We start from the raw sequence: 17,856 nt of genomic DNA, 5'->3' as shown, positions 1-17,856 counted from the left end.
AGCCTTAATTACTTTCTCAATTTGAACAAAAACACCAAAGACTATACTTTCAGGGATCATTTCTATAGTTTGTTACAAAAACACCACCACCAACAAAAAGATATTAACCTCAAAATCATAGCACTTGGCACAAACAAGTGCCTTTTCTGAGGACAGTCAGTGAAATTCTGAGAGGCATTTTGGGAAGCTGCCTTGGTGGGAGAAGACAGCAGAGATGGATGTGTGGATACAGATGTGTGTGTGGGTAGGTGGGACTGCTGGAGGGAGGGGTCTCTCCTGCAACCTGTGTTTTGCCACTGATACATTTTTAGAAATAAGGCAATGTATTCAAAGAAAAGGAAGCAAAAAAAATCAGCTTTCTCAAAGCTGACTTGTAGTTTTTTCCCCTCTCTCTCATGCTAATTCTGATTCTTTTGATCAAGTGGGAGAAGAAAACTCAGACAAGTAGTACCTTTTTCTCTCAAATCATCTAATAATTAGGCCTGTCTTGTAATTTCTGCAAAGGTGTAAACAGCATTCTAACTGTGGGATCATCTCCAGCAGGATGGAGGCAGATGGGGGTTTAGAGGGGAATAGGAAGCGAGCAAACCTTCATAATAATGCCACACACTATCCCTCTTTCTAGCTGCTGCTTGAGAGACTTAGTAGGTTGAAGAAAAGGAAGTCAGCTAAAAGTTTTGATACTTAAATTGCTAACCTTAAAAATATCATGGTAATTGCTTGAACCAGAAAAAGGGAGAGGGTAGGGGTGAGTAGGTATCAGGAAGTTGCATAACTGTTTTTAAATTGAAACACTAAAAAGTTTCCTTGAAAAGAAAACTTGGGGGACAGAGGATGTCTTATTATGATAAAGCATTTTATTATAATTTTGGAATAAAGTATTCACAGCAGTGCTCAAGAATGAACAGGAAATTACTCTTGATCATTCAGCAAAAAACTTCTAACAAATTACCCTGTATAGTCACTATCCCATTTCTTATACAGTAATTGCTATAATAATAGACAACAGGCAATGAAGGTCCTTTGAAAAATGCAATATTGTGGATTCTGATTACAGCAGTAACTTACTTTACAACTTAAAATACAAAGAAAGTTTTATTGGTAACTCTAATGGACTTAGATTTACATTTGATAATTACTTTTTGCTGGCAAATACTTAAAATTGTACATTCAGTAAATCATAACTAAAATATCTGTCCTCCAAAATATTTCTGAGTATCTTATGTTACCTCTTACTTTCTGTTTATGGACATGGGCCAAAAGGTTAGGGCTCAAATTTAACGAAACCTTCTGTGCTTAAAGACTGTTAAGTTTTCTGAGTGGGATTCCTCTTGCTTCTCTTCCTGACTGGCATACCACACACCAGGTGAATATGAATAGAACAAGTAAGAAAATGAAAGTTAGAGCTACCCCTTCCACAAACCAAATGGAAATAACCTGACAGATGTTCAGTTTTAAAAGAATTATGCTCCTGTATACAAAAGTCCTTCTTACCACAAATCAAGATCAAATACTCAGCAGTTACATTCTGGAAGAAAAGAAAGATAAAGCTAACTGATAGCCAGAAGATATGCTGTATATAAGAAAATCAATTCACATTTTATTGAATGTGTTTGTGCCCAGCATTAAGTGGTCAGAGAGTCCAAAAGCTAATAGTCTGTCACACTTTTAGTGAAAATAGACTTTCCTTAAATAAATTATACAAGCTAGTACAAAGAGTCAACATTCTTGCTTAAGTTCTTTTTCATGAGTAAGAGTCTAGGTCAACATAGTTTATATCATAGTCACATATTTTCCATAAGCTGCCTGGGGAGAGGATCTGCAAAGGTACCTGTGCTGCTACTATTACATCTTGTAAGTTCAGGTACTGTTAGTACCCAAACTCACATCGGGTCTTTAAACCTTATCTTTTACCTCCAAGAATAATCTCCTGCCTGTAGATTCAAATCCCTCCCTTATGTTGACTAGATAAGATCTTTTACATCCTCCAAATTCTCTGGATACATTTAGTCTGTATCACACAACCATGTATTTGATTTTAAGGTAACTTCTTTTTACCTCAAACAGAAAATGAGCTTTTCATTTTCAGGAAGGCACTGAACCTTCTACTTCATTGGTAACCCCCAGAATGGCTGGCAGCAGTGGGCACAAAGCAGGAATTAATAAAGCATTTGGTGAACTTAAAAAAATTAAAAACAAGCTAAATTTAAAACCGCATCGCATTAAATAGGTTCCTCTATAGACCTTGTCTTAGTGATTTCCTAAAGCACACTAATTGATAATTAAGCACAAGATCAGCCGTTCAATAATTTTTGTTTTATTATTATTTTTTCCCAATAGGTCTTTTGCTTCTGTGAGGGGCCTGTAATTCCATTTCTCAAACAGCCAATCCATCTTTACCTTGAAGCTGTTTCCTAGGTAACCAATCCAGCAAATAAAAGATTCGCACACAATAGGAAAAAGGAAGCCAAACTAGGAACTACAGCATCCCACACTCCTCTCAGTAGCTCACCTGTGTATCATTATACACAAAAGAAGTCATGAGTCTTTCCCTGTTGAGAGGGGTATCTTAACTAAAGAGGCTTTTGACTCTCATTATCTATAGATCCAGACACCACTGAAAAGATTTAGCACAGCCAGTGTGAGCATGTCTGTTGCCACAATGAGGATCATTATAAGGCATGTCATCACCACAAGTAAAAGATGTGCCACGGAAAATTGGAAACACAGGGCTTGTAACAGACACACAGACTCAACAGAGTCTATTAGAGCTAATCATGTTTAGTAAGTGCTTGCTAACCTGGCTACAGAGGGCAGAGGCTGGTCAAGGTTTCTGATGACAAATCAGGTGTTAATAGTATTGAGGATCTCATGTATATGAAAATTCACTTTTTTCCTGCTGTTTTCAGGGCTTTATGTCATCGGTTTTTAATTATGATTTGAGTGTGGATTACTTAAAGTCTACCCTACTTGGAATTTGTTGAGATTCTTGAATGTGCAGATTTAAAATTTTTCATCAAATTTGGAGAGATTTCAGTCATTATCTCTTCAGATATTCTTTCAACTCCCTTCTTTCTCTCTTCTTCTGGAACTCCCATTATATAAGTGCTGGAGAACCTGATAATGTCTCATTGGTCTCTCAATTGCTCTGGTCATTTTTTATTATTTTTTTCTGCTCAGATTAAATCATTTCAATCGATTTTGTCTTTGAATTTGCTGAATCTTCTGCCAATTTTTCACTTCAGTTATTGCTCAGGAATTTCTATTTTCTTTATATAATTTCCATCTTTTTATTAGGTATTCTCTATGTGATGAGATACTGTTTTCTTACTTTAAGTCTTTACACATAGTTTCCTTTATTTTTTGGAACATACTTATAGCAACTGATTTTTTAAAACTTACTTATTTATTCATGAATGGGGGAGAGAGAGAGACAGGCAGAGGGAGAAGCAATCTCTATGCAGGGAGCCTGATGTGGGACTCCATCCCAGATCTCGGGATCACGACCTGAGCTGAAAGCAGGTGTCCAACCGCTGAGAGCCACCCAGGCGCCCCATAACAACTGATTTAAACTGTCTAGTAAGGGGATCCCTGGGTGGCTCAGCAGTTTAGCACCTGCCTTGGCCCAGTGCGCGATCCTGGAGTCCCGGGATCGAGTCCCATGTCAGGCTCCTGGCATGGACCTGCTTCTCCCTCCTCCTGTGTCTCTGCCTCTCTCTATCATAAATGAATAAATAAATCTTAAAAAAAAAAAACTCTGTCTAGTAAGCCAATGTCTGGGCTTCCTCAGGGGCAGTATCTATTGATTGCTTTTACTTTTCTTATGTATGGGGCATACCTCCCTGTTTCTTTGTGTGTCTTGAAATTTTTAGCTGAAGACTGAAAATGTAAAATATTACAATATGACAACTATGGAAATCAAATCCTCCCTTCCCCAGGGTTTGTTGTTGTTACTGTTTGTTTACTGACTTTCCTGGAATAGTTCTGTAAAGTTTGGGTCATTGTTGTATGCGGCCTCTAAAGTCTCTGTCCATTAGCTTAGTAGTCAGCTAATGGCTAGAATAAGCTTTCTTTCTCCTTTCTTTCTTCTCAGATTTTGTTTATTATTTATTTGAGAGAGAGAAAGAGCTAGAGCAGGGGTAGGAGAGGGAAAGGGAGAAGCTGACTTCCTACTGAGCAGGGAGCCTCCTGTGGGGCTGGGACCCAGGACCTGAGCCAAAAATAGATGCTCAACTGACTGAGCCACCCAGGTACCCCTGGAATGAGATTTCTTTAAATGCCTTGAATCAACGTGTCTCTTAGCCTTTGCTTTCTGTGTCTGCTTTCTACACATTTTCAATGCTCCAACAGGCAATTTACAACTCTGCTTTAGTACTCACTTCCTGCTTGCACAGAGCCTCAAGGTTAGCTAGAGGCAAGACATTAATTAAGGACTTCATAAGTCTTTCCTAGATATGTGAAAAGCCCTAAATATGTGTATAGCCTTCTAGAATCCTAGAAGTTTTTTAAAGATTCCTTTGGACATCTTGTTCCCTAGTTTTTCCTTTATGTTTTTTGGTTAGCCTTTTGTTAGTGTCAAATGATAACACCTCAGGTACCTGCCAATTTTTTTTTTTTTTTTAGATTTTATTTATTTACTTGAGATAGAGCATGAGCTGGGAGGAGAGGGGCAGAAGGAGAGGGACAAGAGACTCCCCACTGAGCAGGGAGACCGATGTGGGGCTGAGCCAAAGGCAGATGCCCAACCAACTGAGCTACTCAGGTGCCCCCAGGTACCTGTAATGTGAAACAACTGCTACCGATTGTTTCTAACAAATATCTTGGGACTGAGACAGAGCAAGCTCCAAATCTGGTTAAATAAACGTAAGGCCTAAGGAAATTCTCAGTGAGCTGACATACCAAATGGTAGCAATTCTCTGAGGATGGGGCTTTAAGAAGGACCAGACTCATTTGCCATCTCAAGTGGTTGCTGAGCTGCTGGTTTACACTGCTACCAGCCAATACCAAGGCTATTGGCTTTCAAGGCTACTGTGTAGCTGAGGGGAGGGGATTGTGGTCAGTGCAATTTAAACTGCCACAAAGCTTGCTGTTGTTGCCAAGATTCAGGTGATTTTCTTAAATAAATACTCCTTGATTGCTGTAAGCCTTAGTTAATTTCCAGAGTTCTGAAAAAGTTGATCTGACAATTTTTGTCAGTGTCCTCAGTACATTTGTGGAGGAGGAGATTTTCAGAAGTCCCTACTCCACTATCACAGGAGTTAAACCCAACGGTCACAATTTGAATCTCAGCTTTGACACACTTAGGGCAAGTCCCTTAATTTTCCTAAACTTGCTTCATCAGGAAAATAATGACTTAATATTTAAGTTTCTGTGAGAATTAAATAAGATGATGAGATAATACTTGCAAGCAACTGCAACTGTAAGCACTAAATAACTATTACATGTCTTCAGGGTTACAAGTAAATGAGATATTTTTGTTTTAGTTAAAAAATATAAACACAGGGAAGTAGTAGACACAATGATACACTCGTGAAACTCATATTCTAAAATAAAAAGGTTGACATCTGATGGTTGCTATGGTTGCTAGTCATAAAAAGTACTCAGGACATCACTCTCCTGCCCAACTGCTTTGGTGTATCATTCAGGTTGAAGATTAAGCACAAGGCAAGTTCAGACTTGCTGAAATAAAAGCTCTGGAAACAAATTTTATAGGAATAGCAAGCTGGGAACATTGAGATTGAGAATGCTTTGTTAACAGAATGAAATTACATGTTTTGTTAGAGAGCAAGTAAATAAAGAACAATCATTAATCTTTTTTAGTTTGATTTTCTTTTCCCTTAAACTCTACTGGCTGTTCCATCTCTACTTAAAATACAACTGTTACCAGCTGTTTGCAAGTAGGACTGTAGTTCAGAGGTCATATCTCATTTTAAAATTGACTTAATCATACTAACACTGTCCTCTCATTGTAGCTTATTCTGTTAGCCCTTGCTCCATAAACTTGGCATTGGGTCTAATCCTATAAATACATTAAACATAAACCAGCAGTGAATTTCTATTTTAAAATCTGCCTTATCAACATGAACAATATGGTACCAGAATCTGTCCTATTACAATTCCAATAATTGGAACTCTTAATATATATAATGCATGAAGTCATTAAAGAAAAGCTCACGACAATGTTTAAACTGTCCATACAATGTATGAAAAATATGTGGGAATTTCTTACATGGCTGAATAGCCTACTCTGGCTGAATAGGATTGGAGGGTAGAGTAGGGTTCTCAAGTACAAGGGGTTCTCAACCCTTGTACTTTCACTGTCTTATGTAAGTGTAGATAAATTAATACAATTTTGTCCTTTAAAAAAAAAACCTGTGCTATTTATTTATTTATTTATTTATTTATTTATTTATTTATTTGTGAGTGAGTGAATCAGAGGGAAGGGCAATGGGAGAGAATCTTAAGCAGGTTCCATGCCCTGGATGTGGGGGCTTGGTCTCACAACCCTGAGATCATGACCTGAACTGAAATCAATAGTTAATTGACTGAGTCACCTAGGCATCCCTATGCATTCACTTTATATTTTTAAAATTCTAAAATGTTTGTAGAATGTTACATATCCGATTTAAAGAAAATTACTCATTGCACTTATATTACACATTATGAAGTCTTTCAACCATGTATGAATTTAATCACATGTTCTGGATCTAAAATAAATTAGAGAATGCCAAAGGGTTTAGAGTAAAATATATCAGGCAGAGAACTAAAATGCAGGGCGCCTGGGTGACTTAGGTAAGCATCTGCCTTCTGCTTCAGGTCATGATCCCAGGGTTCTGGGATCCCTGCTCAGCCCGGAGTCTGCTTCTCCCTCTCTCTGCCCCCCACTTGTGCTCTCTCAAATAAATAAATAAATAAATAAATAAATAAATAAATAAATAAATAAATAAATAAATAAATAATTTTTTAAAAAAGAACTAAAATGGGACTTAAATTACTGTGTCTCCATTTTCTTTTCCATTTCAATGAAAGTATCATGAGAAACCACCTTGGAAGAATTCAACAGATCATACTGGAGTGCTGACTGACGTAGCAGAACAAACCCAAAACAAGTTTAACATTCATTTCACTTAAATGAATAGTCTCCATGTTTTACATGTAGAAGTGAGCTGGTTTAAGGGAGAGGATATGGATAAAGAAAATAAAATCAAACAAATTTGGTAGTCCAAATTGTTTTTGTGGGCAAAAAAGTGTTGCAGAATTATTTACAAAAGTATTTTAATAAAAGGGCTGAACATTAATAACTCTAGCCTTCAATCACTGAAAAGGTTTGTCTGTGGACAATGATCAAGACATCAACAATACAGCAGACCAGAATGGCTTTCAATCATGCAAAATTCCTGGCCAAAAGGAGCCATAAAATTAGAGAATTTAGAGCTAGAAGGGATCTCAAAGATCATCAGTCCTAATCTCCCCAACTTAGGGTTTGAAGAATACTGAGGCCCAGAGAGGTTACATGCTAAGTCCAAGGATGGAAAGTAGCTAGCAGTGCCAGGACTAAAACTCAGGTTTTCAATTAACCACCCCTAAACTATTCCTACTGCATGATCCTGACTTCTTGAACACCATTCACTAAATAAGGAATAGTATTCCTAAAAATACCATCAGAAACATTTAGATTTATATCAGAGCAGACTTAATTACAACTTTGTAAGCACAGTGAGAGTGAGTCTAAGAGGAGGAGTCTTCACAGGAGGTCAACACAAAGTGGGAGACAATATTTTTGTCAGTTCATAGGAGTGATTCCTTTGAGTTTTACTCACTCTAAAATACAGTTTCCTCCCACACCCACATTTCTCCCACATTTCTCGTAAATGTTCAAGGAATACGCCACTCCCAGTTCATCCTCCTTAAAGAAATATCTCCATTTCTTTGTCTCAAGAACACAAAGATTCTGTTTCCTATCTCTAAGAAACTTTTTTGGTTATTTAAAGTCTACTCTCCACTTGATCTTAGCCAAAAGGCTGAGAAGTGAATAAAATCTACTCTCAAACACTGCAATAAGCACTCATATTTGTATATTTATTTGCATCATATGGAAAATGTGCAGTGTCACTTTCTTAGAAAGAACTCTGTAGGGTAAGTCACAAATAATAAATAACTTCCCTGTGGTATAGCAAAGGTTCCATTGTATGACTTCCAGGTCTGTCAAAATATTCTTTTGCCAATTAGCTGATATCTCAATATTAAATAATTCAAAGTAATTTATTTAAGAAATTATACTCTCTTAATTTACGTAAGTAAAATAATTCTGATAATAAATCATATTCTAGGGGTGCCTGGGTAGCTCAGTAGGTTAAGAATTTGCTTCTGGCTCAGGTCATGATCCTGGGTTCCTGGGATTGAGACTGCATCAGGCTCCCTGCTCAGTGGAGAGCCTGCTTCTCCCTCTCCTCACACATGCTCTGTCTCTCTCCATGAATAAATAAATATTCTTTTAAAGATTAAAAATTTTCTTAAAGATGTAAATTTAAAAAGATTTTTAAAAATCTTTTAAAAAGATTTTATTTATTTGTTTAAGAGAGACACAGAGAGAAGGCAGAGACATAGGCAGAGGGGGAAGCAGGCTCCTCCCTGGGAACCCGATATGGGACTTGATCCTGGAAGTCTGGGATCATGCCCTGAGCCGAACTCAGCAACTGCTGAGCCACCTAGGCATCCCAATAAATAAAATCTTAAAAAAAAAAAAAAAATCACACTCTAAACTAGTCAGTCACATATTCACTGACCTAACTGGGCGATATCCTATCACAGTGGCTGGACTTCAGGCTCTGGATTCAGATTCCAGGCCCACCACTTACTGATAATGAGATTTCAGGCAAGTTATTTAACCTTTGTGTGCCTCAGTTTCCCCAGCTGTAATTGAGGCTAACAACAAAATGACCTCATAGTGTTGCATGGATTATGCGTTAAGCACTTAGAACAAATGCCCGATACAGTACTCTGTTGGTCAATGTTAAATATTATTAAATATTATTAACATAAGTTGGTCAATGTTAAATATTATTAATGACATATTGCTCTTTCACCAAAAGTATGTATTTTTACTTTAAGAAAAGAAACAATCTATGGGATTCCACCTTCTTTTTAAATTTGTTGTCTCTCTTGGGCTTAAATGAAAAAATATAACTGTTCAACTCATGTAGATCTATTAAATTATTTAAAAGTGAATCAGAGTTGTAAAAGTTTAAAGTCTAGAAAATGCAAGGAAAATGAGTTAAACACTGAGATGAGTGTTTATTCCATTAATACAGTCCCTCAATTATAAAAGAGGATGGATTTAAGAATGGAGAGCTTTGGGCAGCCATGGTGGCGCAGCGGTTTAGCGCCGCCTGTGGTCCAGGGCCTGATCCTGAAGACCCGGGATCGACTCCCACATTGGGCTCCCTGGATGGAACCTGCTTCTCCCTCTGCCTGTGTCTCTGCCTCTTTGTCTCTCTCTGGGTCTCTGTGAATAAGTAAATAAATTCTTAAAAAAAAAAAAAAGAATGGAGAGCTTTGGAAAAAGACAAAAGTTCCGATATTCTGACAGCTGCTCTTCTATTTATTTATTTATTTATTTATTTATTTTTTAATATATATATTTTTTATTTATGATAGTCACAGAGAGAGAAAGAGAGAGAGGCAGAGACATAGGCAGAGGGAGAAGCAGGCTCCATGCACCAGGAGCCCGATGTGGGATTCGATCCCAGGTCCCCAGGATCGCGCCCTGGGCCAAAGGCAGGCGCCAAACCGCTGCGCCACCCAGGGATCCCTGCTCTTCTATTTAATCTTTAAGAGGAGTTTGTGTTCTCACTGTAGTTATATTTGGCTTCAGATTTAAAATGTAAAGTGGTATCTCCCTCAATTTCCAACATCAGAAAACATTACCTAAGCTGTCACAGAAATATATAAAACATCAATCCCCCATTAATTAGCTTACATTTGCGGTAGATGTGAACTCCTAAGCAAAGACATGGTGGTCTAGGGAAACCATACATCAGAGAAGGTCTCTGCTGAATTTGAGAAGCCTGGCACTATGCCATGAGATAGTCCTGACTCTTCTGTCCAAGTCTGGGAGGCACGGTGCACTATGCTAACGTTTCATTCATTCAGCAGATACTAAGCACATGCTCTCTGTCCAATACAATGTGGGAAGTATGAAGTGATCTTTGTATTTCCAGAGGTTATAATATATACAGGGACCTAAGATGAACACTCAAAGAAAATTTATAAAGCATAATTGTGAGATAATAGAAAATATATATATTGGTCTCTACATCCTTGTAATGTCTAAAGTGATAAGAACACTAGGACCATCTCATGTTCTTATATTGGTCTTTGACCTTTGTTCCTGACACAGGTCTCTTTAAACCGTTGTAATTTCCTGGGTGATAAGAGTGTCTTTTGTTCTAATGAGGCAACTCCCTAGACTCCTGGATGAGGCCTGGTCAAGGGAAAGACTAAGCCATGATTAGAAGCTGGGAATTTTCAGCCCTGCCCTGCCCACCCCCCTCATTCTCTTGAGAAAAGTTATAAAAATGGAGTTAATGATCAATCATGCCTACATGATGAAGCCTCCATAAAATCTCAAAAGCACAAGGGTTGGAGAGCTTCCAGGTTGGTAGTGGGAGAAGAGCATACACAGAGAGGTTGGAAGCTCCATGGCCTTCCTATTTCCCTTGCCCTATGCATTTCTTACATTTGGATGTTCATCTATATCCTTTATATACGCTATGTCCTTTTATAATAAACTGGTAAACCAAAGTAAGTGTTACCCTGATTGAACCCAAGGAGGGAATCTTTGGAACCTCCAATTTTTAGCCAGTTGATAAGGACAGGTGATAGTCTGGGCTTGTGATTGGCATCTTAAGTGTGTGTGTGGGAAATGGGGTGGGAGGGGCAGTCTTGTGAGAGTGAGCCCTTAACCTGTGGGATCTAACATTATTTTTGGGTAGTGTCTGAATTCAGTAAAATTATAGGACACCCAGCTAGTGTCACAGAGAATTGTCTGTTGTGGGAGAAACCTCTATACATTTGGTGACCAGAAGAGTCAGAAGTGAAGAGTGCTGTGAGTGGTAAAGGAGACTCACAGGAAAGAAAGACATAGTAGGGAAGAACTGGGTTTTGGCCTACACAGGATGGAAAAACCTGAGTTTTGCCTTTACAACAACATATAGCAGGATGTGATCTAATGCCACAAGGATTGTGCAGCCTCGTGACAATAGGAAGCTGGAGATATACACTCTATCCACAACACACCATCCATGGAATTTTGAACAAAAAACTTCACTTCTTTAGGTATGTGCCCCATTTTACAATGAATTATTTCCTGAAGGTTTCCTGATAACTCTTCACAATTGTTTAAATTAGCCTTATTGAGATATACTTTAGATACAATGAAATTTGCCATTTTATGTGTATAATTCAGTGAGTTCTGACAACTGTACATAGTCATCTCAGTCATTACACCGATTATCACCACAAAAAAAAAAAAAAAATTCCTTCATCATCCTTTGCAGTCAATCCCTTCCCCCAAGCTCCCAAGATAGACTTGCTTTCTATTACTATAGTTTTGCCTCTTGTAGAATTTCATATAAATAGAATCATGCATTGTTTGCTACTATGAATAAAGCTGCTACAGACTACAAACCTCTGCATACAGGTCTTTGTATAGACATGTGTGGTGGTGTGGGTAGGCTATCATCCAATCCGTTGAGGGCCTGAATAAAACAAAAGGCTAAGGAAGGAGGAATTCACCCTTTTCTTTTCCTTTACAGATATTTTCCCCTAGTCTTGCCTATAATTTTTTTTTTTTAAGTAAACTTTATGTCCAACCTGGGGCTTGACTCATGACCCCAAGATCAAGAATTCCAAGCTCTACTGACTGGGCCAACCAGGTACCTTTTGCCTTTAAATTTTCTTAACAATGGTTTTTGAAGGATAAATGTTTTAAATTTGACAGAGTCCAATTTATCAATTTCTTATCCTGCCTTCTATGACTACTTAGCAGCAGAGGGAGCATATTTTACCATTCTAATCCCGAACTGAAATTTAGGCAATCAGAGACCATATCAGGTAGGACACCAGAATAATAAACTTTCTTTGTTTTTAAAGCTGTCTATAAGGAGATTACCAACGGCTCACAGAAAAAGACTGCTTAGGAGTACTCAATTTTCTTTATTACATCTGGATAGATAGCTAAAAATAATATTTCTTTAACCACTTAAGAGCAAATACATTAGGGATCCCTGGGTGGCGCAGCGGTTTGGTGCCTGCCTTTGGCCCAGGGCGCGATCCTGGAGACCCGGGATCGAATCCCACATCGGGCTCCCGGTGCATGGAGCCTGCTTCTCCCTCTGCCTGTGTCTCTGCCTCTCTCTCTCTCTCTCTGTGTGTGACTATCATAAATAAATAAAAATTAAAAAAAAAAAAAAGAAAAAAAAAAAAGAGCAAATACATTGTAAGAATAGTTCTTCACTCCTTATTTAAACAAACTCATTGCCTAGTCCAGATGCTTAAAAATATCAATTGCATTACTTTGGGAAGATTAACTCATTGCAAAATCTAGTCACTGAGTAAATAATCAATAGTATACAAATAATAATAAAGAGATGACAAATACATCTGGCAAGAGGAAGAGGATTATTATATCACAACAGTAAGCTTCAGTTGAAACAACCAAGGTTATTACAAAGGACCTTCTTATAAAACCGAACTTTCTTAATAACAAAAATTTTATAGAACATCATCAATGAGTTCTTCAAGTTCATTCCCAAGTTACCTTTTATTTCTCCACATTCTTTCTAGGTAATTTCAATTAGGTTCACAGATTCAATTATCACCTATCAGCCAATGACTCACAAATTTTTTCCTGTGAGAATGCTTAAGATCTACTCTCTTAGCAAGTTTCAAGCACACAATAGAGTAGTAGAAACTATAGTGACCATACTGTACATTAGATCCTAAGAACTTATTCATCTGATAACTGCAAGTTTGTTAACTTTTGATCAATATCTTCCCATTTCCTGCCCACCTCAGGCCCTGGTAACTACCATTCTACCTGTTTCTAGAAATGCAACTTAAAAACAAATATTCCAGATACAAATGACACCATATAGTATTTGTCTTTTGCTTTCTCTGTCTGACTTATTTCACCTAGTATAATGCCCTCCAGTTTCATCCATCCATTCATTTGTCACAAATGTCAGAATTTCTTTCTTTTTTAGTGGGTGAATAACATTCCATTTTACATATAAACAATATTTCTCTGCTTATCTGTTGATGGACTTTAGACTCTTTCCATATCTTGGCTATGTGAATAATGTTACAATGAACATGGGAATGCATATATTTCTTCAAGACACTGATTTTGTTTACGTCAGATACATAACCAGAAGTGAAATTGCTCGATCATATGGTAGTTTTTTTTCTGAAGAATCTGCATACTGTTTTCCATTGTGGCTGTATCAATTTACATTCCTAGCAATGATGTACAAGGGTCCTTTTTCTCCACATCCTCACCAACATCTGTTATCTCTTGTGTTTTTGATAATAACCATCCTAACAGGTGTGAGGTGATATTTCACTGTGGTTTTGATTTGTATTTCTCTGATGATTAGGGAGAAAATACTGTTAAAATGTTCCTACTACCTAAAGTGATTTACAGATTCAATTCAATGTAATCCCTACTAAAATTCCAATGGTATTTTTCACAGAAATAGAAAAAACAATCCTCAAATTCATATGAAACCACAAAAGACTCCAAATGGCCAATCTTGAAAAAGAACAAAACTGGAGGGCAGCTTACTTCCTGATTTTCAAACTACATTGCAAAGATACAGTTATCAAAACAGTGTAGTACTCACATAAAAATAGACTCAGGGACTAACAGTGGAGCAGAATAGAGAGCCCAGAAATAAATCTATGCATATACAGTCAACCAACCTTTGGACAAGGGCATCAAGAACATACAATGGGGAAAGGATGGTCTCTTCAATAAACAGTGTTGGGAGAATTGGATATCCATATGCAAAGGAATGAAACTGTACCCCTAGCTTAGACCATGCACAAAACTAACTTAAGATGGATTATGGACTTAACTGTAAAGGCCTGAAACTATAAAATCCCTAGAAGAAAGCTCCTGGACACTGGTCTTGGCAATGATTTTTTTTTTTTAATGAAAACAAAAGCAAAGACAACAAAAACCAAAATAGACAAGTGGGAGTACCAACATCAAAAGGCTTCTGCACAGCAAAGGAAACAATCAACAAGATGAAAAGGCAACTTGTAGAATGGGAGAAATATCTGCAAACTGTATATCTGGTAAAGGGGTTAAGATCCAAAATATATAAGGAACTCATACAAGTCAATAGCAAAAAACCCCCCAAATAATCCAATTAAATGGACCTGAGCAGAAATTGTTCCAAAGAAGATACATAAGTGGCTAACAGGTACATGCAAAGGTACTCAACATCACTCATCATCAGAAAATGCCCTTAATATTAACTGAATGAATAGTGAATACTCTTTATAATCTTTGTGACTACTATTTAATAACCCATATTTTATCATATTATTTTCTTCCTCCAACATAAAAGATAAATTAGGATGTAATTATTTTTCATTTTAGTTTCCCAGGCCACTGACACTAGTTTTCTAACTATTGGGGGGGGGGGGGGGAGGAAAAAAGAAAAAAATAGAAATGAGTATTCACTGAAATAAGCCCACAAAACATGTTACATTTTAGGAACATATCCTGATAATATTCTCATTTACTTCATAAATTAAAGGTATCCCTACAATAGAATGAGAAATGTATTTTTAATGTGGCCAGCCAACTGTTAATTAAGATGTGGCCTGGGCAATATACTAGTTCTTGGTATATTTACAGTGAAATGTAAATAGTGATTTTCATAATTCTGTTTGTCTAATTTGAAAAAAGGAGAAGGAAATAGCAATAGAGACTTGGAGGGAATAAAAAAGACTATAGAAGTGACAATGTCTGACCTGGGGCTTCAGGAGCAAGTGCTAATGTCACTATATCCCAGAAAATAGGTTACATTTGTGAAACTCAAGGTTTTAGAAATGGGATTAGATAAGTCTACTCCCCAAGAAGAGAGGGCTTCCAGGCAAAGGTACAAGGTCTAGCATGGGTTATATAGCCTAGTTTTTGTTGCCTCTGTGAAAATAAGGATACTATCCCTAGTTTTAAAAGAACCAAACTCAGTTCCTTTAGGTTTACTCCTCTTTATGGACCACAGTGTGGAGAACATAAGTAAACAGATTTAAAATTTGGCAATGAGGGTGCCTGGTGGCTCAGTTGGTTAAATGTCTGCCTTTGGCCCAGTTGGACTCCCTGCTCAGGGAGGAGTCAGCTTCTCCCTCTGCCCCTCCCCCCGCTCATGTGTGTTCTTTTTCCCTCTCATCTCTTTCAAATAAAAGCTTAAAAGAAAAGAGAATTTGACAATGATCCAACCCCATACTTTGTACTGTTCAATTCAATAAGGCAGCTAAATTCCTCCTCCTCCTCCAAGATTAGCCAAAGGCAGAGCTTATTAGAAAGTCATTTCTTTCATCCTGAAGTGTCAGCTGAAGGTGAAGGTGACTAAAGTCTTCAACTTCTTCTATGATCCACCTATATTGACTAATTTTCCATTATAAGACCTGATATATGACAGAAATTTTGTGATTTGGGCTCCAAGGTCACTCTTCCTTAAGAAGTTTATTTGCATTTAAGACTGGAGATTGTTCTAGGGCAGAATTTACTCTAATGGAAGAAAGAGTCTAGGAAGCAAATTTAACCTGGTAATTAAGCCTTTATCATCCATCACAGAGGAGTGATTCTGAATACTGTATGGTATCAATTTTATTTGCCTCCTGTGGATTTGTATTTAAGCCCAAGGAGGATGTGAAAATTGTGGTGGTGGTTAGGACAGGGATAAGAGAGCCAGTTCCATAAAAAATCTGTAAAAAACTGGAGGAAGTAGCAATACTATCTGCTACTGCTCTAGTCAAGGTATAACATAAAATGGAATATATCTTCCATTTCAGGAGAACACAATGTACCTAACTTTAATATTCTGTCATTTGGAGGTTACCAGTCTACCAACATTAATGTAGAGGAAGCAATTAGTGGTGCCTGTGGATATGGTGTGCCCAGCAGAAGCAGTGGTGACCAACAGATGCCAAGCTGCCCAGTATAAATAGCACCAAAGACTGGATGGACTCACTGGTACTATACAAATGTAAGATTTTGCACAAAGACCAACCTCAAAAATAATTGGAAGAAGGTAAGTTTTCAGAAGGCTGGAGTCTTGTAGTAGGAAGAGAATGTAAGAAGAGTCAGCTACAGGGATGCCTGGGTGGCTCAGCAGTTGAGTGTCTACCTTTGGCTCAGGGTGTGATCCCGAGGTCCTGGGATCAAGTCCCACATCAGCCTCCCTGCATGGAGCCTGCTTCTCCCTCTGCCTATGTCTCTGCCTGTGTGTCTCATGAACAAATAAATAAAATTAAAGAAAAAAAGAGCTACATACAGGTGACATTTAGAGTGTTTTAATCACTTATACCAAAGATAACAAACGGAAGAGGAAAAAAAAAACAACTTTAAGAAAGAGAATGGATTTAGTGATTAACGAAGACAAATGCCTTCGACATTTTAAAATAATTTTAATTAAGTAATAAGACCCAAAGTATTCCCCTAAAAATGTGGAAAAATATTTGTGAACAGTCTTTAGAAAGAAGAAAAATGCTCAATTAGTAGATTCTTTTTCTAAACACTCAAGGTAGAGGAAGAAAGACTGAATTTTGCTATATAGACAGGGTCTGAATAAATGTTTTGGTGAGATACATATGTATTCAAATTACTAGGCATTGCTCTAATATAAATGCAAGTATTGTTTACTAAGAGTTGAGATACGAAGAGAATTAAGAAAGGACACAGCTTCAATAAGACATTAAAAATACTTGTGGAAATCTTCCGAGATTCCTCACTGCATAATATAGAGAAGAAAGGTTAGTGAAGCTTTAGATCTGGGCTAAGAGTAGAATATCACTCATCTATGACAAATATATTATATTCCATGGAATTTAACCTTAAGGAAAAATTGGCATGAGAAGTGAAAGAGCTTGTCGACAAAAATGTGTACTTCCAGGGCACCTGTGGGGACTCAAGTCAGGTGCATCAGACTCAATTTCGACTCAGGTCATGATCTCATTGTCTGTGCTCAGCACAGAGTCTGCTTCAGATTCTCTCTCCCACGGACTCTCCCTCAAATAAATAAGTAAAATCTTGAAAAAAAAAACCAAACACGTACTTTCATCTCATATATGATTTGGCACAACTTGCAAAGTCACCAATGGTAGAAATGATACAGGACTTTCTCCAGCCATCTCACAAATGATAAATGACTTTCCTTTCCTTTTCCTATGCATATTTTTAAGCTAAAATATAAGTACGTACTATATACATTTGCTACAAAAATTCAAAAGGTACAAAAGGTGTAATGTAGAGCAGTAAGTAAATTTCTTTTCAGTGACTGGCCTCCAACCACCAGTTGATTTTCCTTGAAGCAACAAACACGGTTACCAGTTTCTTGTGTATCTTACAGAGATAATATATGATTATATGTGTGTGCACATTCTTTATTTTAAAATGCCCATGTAAGATAGTAACATATTATGTTTTATATCTTGCTTTCAAAAATTATTAAATAATATAAAGAATATAACATATACATAAAATTAAAAAAATCCATGATATAATGAATACCCATGTACCCACAAACCAGTTTTTTTTTTTTTTTTTTTTTTTTTAAGATT

The 17,856-nt window shown here is 37.2% G+C and overlaps 1 protein-coding gene and 1 pseudogene across 1 annotated transcript in view; one reads left to right on the top strand and one right to left on the bottom strand.

Moving 5' to 3' along the window:
• MOSMO (modulator of smoothened) overlaps positions 1-17,856 on the bottom strand; it is a 63,488-nt gene that overhangs the window by 7,594 nt on the left and 38,038 nt on the right. The gene's annotated exons all lie outside the window — the stretch shown is intronic.
• LOC129520368 (small nucleolar RNA U3) lies at positions 38-150 on the top strand (annotated as a pseudogene).

Source organism: Nyctereutes procyonoides, unplaced genomic scaffold (assembly GCF_905146905.1).
Source record: "Nyctereutes procyonoides isolate TBG_1078 unplaced genomic scaffold, NYPRO_anot_genome, whole genome shotgun sequence".
Lineage (NCBI taxonomy): Eukaryota > Metazoa > Chordata > Mammalia > Carnivora > Canidae > Nyctereutes > Nyctereutes procyonoides.
The sequence above is the reverse complement of the archived record's forward strand: the minus strand, read 5'-3'. Positions and strand labels throughout refer to the sequence as shown.